The following is a 3,638-nucleotide window of genomic DNA, read 5'->3' on the forward strand; positions in this document are numbered from 1 at the left end:
GCGGGGGCGGCCGTGAGGGGGCCGCGGGGCCGCGGAGCCTTTTAACCCCTCCGGGGCACCGCGGCGGAGGATGCGGCTCAGCTGGTGCCGCCTGCCTCCCCCCCGCCACCGGCCGGCGGCCGCCGTGCTTTATTTCCCCTTCACAGCGTCTCGGTGTCCTTAGCTCTCTTCAGGCTGTGCGCTGGCAGCACGGCTCTTTACCTCAAGTTTTACATTGTTTTACTTTTTTCTTCAGTGTATAGGGACCGCCCCACCTCAGAGAAGAGGAAGCCAGCGACGCCATGCTGTGGATCAGAAATTAAAAAAGCAGGCATTAATGTAAAAATACCGGGTAATTTTCAACGCCCAGCTGAGAGGCCACATCCAGCCGCAGTGCCGGGTTTGCAGCCCCTTTGCTGTAACCACACAAGTCCCTCCTCGGCTGACCGAACACCAGAACCCCAAGCCACCACGGATCATGGTTTATTGTGCTAACGGTGTGTTTCTGACACGACGTAAGGAGGAACAAAACTCCTTTGATAAGCCCAGGGTCGGCTTTTTAAGTTACTGGCTTAAGCTGTTATTGGCTCAAGCTGTTTTTAAGTTATTTTAAGTTATCTCTCAGGTTTTGCTCTTGATACCTCTCACCCTCGGGATGAATAAACCGCAGGGGTGTCATGATGGGACGGACGTACATTCTGCTCTTTCGCATCCCTGAAGAAACCACAACAAATTACGTTATATGGGATGGTACGAGATGCACGCAAATCTGTCAGAGTGGTTTGCTGAAACAAAATGATGGGTGAAACACCTGGTTGAAGAATTGGGTGATTTCCCAGAGCCGCTGGAATGAGCATCAGAATTGCAAACTAAATAAAGTCATCCAAACCCCCCTGAAACTGTCCTTCCCATCCCTCATGTCTGGCCCAGGCTGCGTTCTTTGCGTACGCTCTTTATCTTTAATGAGTCATTATTCTTGAAGAAAAATGTTCATTTCTTGCAGGTGTCGTTGTTTTCGGCTCTGTGGCTCACCGGAGGAAAAGCAATTTTTGTAAACCTTGTTCGGTTTCTGGATTTGCATTTTTCATCTCTGTGCTAATTTAATAGGTTTATCTCTTGATGGTTGCTTGTGTATTACAAAGAGAAAATGCCATGATAAAACAATAGATATAAAATGAAGACAGTACAATTCTGCCGTTATTTTTGTTTATTTATTTGAGAGGACCTAATTTAGCCTGGCTTCCTAAAGGAAACACAGCTTACGCCATCGGGCTGTCTGCCTGGCTGTTTCTTCAATCGTCTGTCCGTCAGCCTCCTTTCCTCTCCAAAAGTGCGTTCTGAAGCCGTAGGCTGGTTAACTGCAGAGATACCTGGATGTTCTTCTCTCTTCGCTCCAGCTTAACTACCCAAAAATGATTTTTTAAAAAAAAAAAACAAACCCAAACCCAAAGCGTATCTTTCACTATTCAGTTTAGCTACCTTGCAGGGGACTTAGTGCCACGCCAGCAGCCTAAGCCTTTATGGCGCGGAGCATCGCATTTATGGTCCTTATTCCTTGCCTGCGAATCCAGTGCTTTTTTTATATCCAAGAGCAGAAAGCGAACGGCTGTTTCAAATCCTGCTCCATCAGCTCTTCCCATCGTCCCTAGACTGCCCAAAACACAAAGCATTAGAGGACTTGACAATGATTTAAGGTGAAAACAGAGAAAAAAAATGCACGTGAGAGCGCCCCGGCTGCTGGGAGATCAAATTATACAGCGATGCCTTAATGCTCGCTCTTCCCCTGCTCAGTAGGTGCCAGTGCCTCAGTTTTACCAGAGCTCGGTTTTGCAAATGCTCTTGTGTTGAGTTCTCTTCCAGCAAGCACCAGCTACGCTTCGCAGCCCCTCGCTGCTTAACCGGGGAGGTCAGCAGGCGCGAGTCCTCACGGGCGCTGTGGCAGGATCACGAGGACAATATAAATTATTTGCTGCTTCACGCGGGCTGTCGGGTTTGATAGAGCCCGGACGTTACGGGTACGTTAGGGCAGCCGAGTGCTTCCTCTTCAGACCCCGTCTGGTGAAACATAACCGCTGCGCTTCTCGTTTAAAGCGCGGTGATTTGGCGCCGTGTCATTTTCTGCGGCTCATGATGGCTGGAGTAGAAGGGAGTAGGGAGGAGCAACACACAGTTTAAGATAATTGTAAACACAGCCTCGGCTTTCCATACTTTTAAAATTTCTAGAAATATGTAGAGGGAAAGAAGTAGATGAAACAGAGATTGGGTGGGTGGAAGGTATCCAAACCGGTGTCTGAAAGCGCTGAGCTGATGCTAGCTTTGCTCTCTCGGTTGGCACCACAACCGCACCGACGCGTCTGCGCCGCTGCCTTCCCCGGCCGTGAGAAGGGAAACACATTTTTTAGTTGAAGGAGACACAAGGGGAAGATTCCCCAGCCCATTCCCCCTCCTCGCCATCGAGCGAGCGCACCCTTCCCTCTCCACCCGAGGAGGACAGTTTGTGCGGGTGCCTCCACTGATTCCAGGTTAGGGGGGAACCTTCCGAGTTGCAGCATCGCCTGTTGCCGTACCCTCCCGGCCGCCTTCCCCGCCACGGCCGCGCACCCTCCTCCGTTACGAGGCGACGGGCTCTCGCTGTGAGGAGGCCCGTTTCCCCAGCTGAGGAACTGAAGAGGCTCCTTGGAAGCGGTGCTGCCTCGCAGCCCGGGCAGGGCAGGGGAGATCGCCGTCTCTGCCCAGACGGCTCATCCACACCTCGCTGCCCCAACGCGTGCGCCGTTTCACACGCCCTAACTGGGGGCAGCGGGGAGGGCCAGGTATCCACCCGTCCCAGCTTCTCGGATTCAGACTTGGAAAAGAAGAATTTCTTTGCTCTCCTGCTCTTAAGAATATTAAGACAAGCTAAAACTTGAGTCCTCAGCTGTGCTTCCGCAGCAAAAATCTCTGATAATTAAGGCTTATGCAACTACAGGCTGCCCCTTTTTCCTGACCCCAAGGGGTTGACAATATTTCTCTTCCCCGTTCTCAAGAGATTCATTTCCAAACGCCTGCAGATTTCTGCAGAGCGCCTGTTTGGGGCTGGTGTAACGCGACAGCGATGTTTCGCAGCGACGTGTACTGCCAAACCCCCGAAATTCCCCGCTGTCGGGTCGGAGGGAATCCCTGGCTCGCACTGAGATGCCGGGACCCCCCCGGGCATCAGCCGGGTGCTCCGGGGATGGTTCACTCGTGAGGACGGATGCTCCCGGCCTGACTTAAAACCAAATCCAAGCAAATCGGAGCACCCTCATTTGGCAGGGGAGGGGTCGCAGCAAACAACTCTGCAGCGAAGCCTGGAGACCAGCCTGCGGGACCGGGGATCACCGAGATCAGCAAGGGTTTCCTCTGCGGCTCTGGATAAGACTTTAATTGTTCTACACCATAGTTCCTAGGTGGGAATAACAATAATCCTCCTTTGCCCGCTTTCCTTGGGCAGGCTGGCGTTTATTTGGGGCAGGGACTGCCTTTTCGTACAGTTCTCCCCGGGATCGCTAATCCTGGCAAACGTCGAGCCTGCAGGAAACACGGACAGGAGTAAGGAGTGCGAGGGAGAACAGCCATTTTCACTCACACCCCCACGTACGCAAAGATGCTCACATGAGGAATTATACAATATATCTATG

The sequence above is a fragment of the Nipponia nippon genome, unplaced genomic scaffold (assembly GCF_047370975.1).
Source record: "Nipponia nippon isolate SJK-2023a ecotype South Korea unplaced genomic scaffold, ASM4737097v1 scaffold_10, whole genome shotgun sequence".
Lineage (NCBI taxonomy): Eukaryota > Metazoa > Chordata > Aves > Pelecaniformes > Threskiornithidae > Nipponia > Nipponia nippon.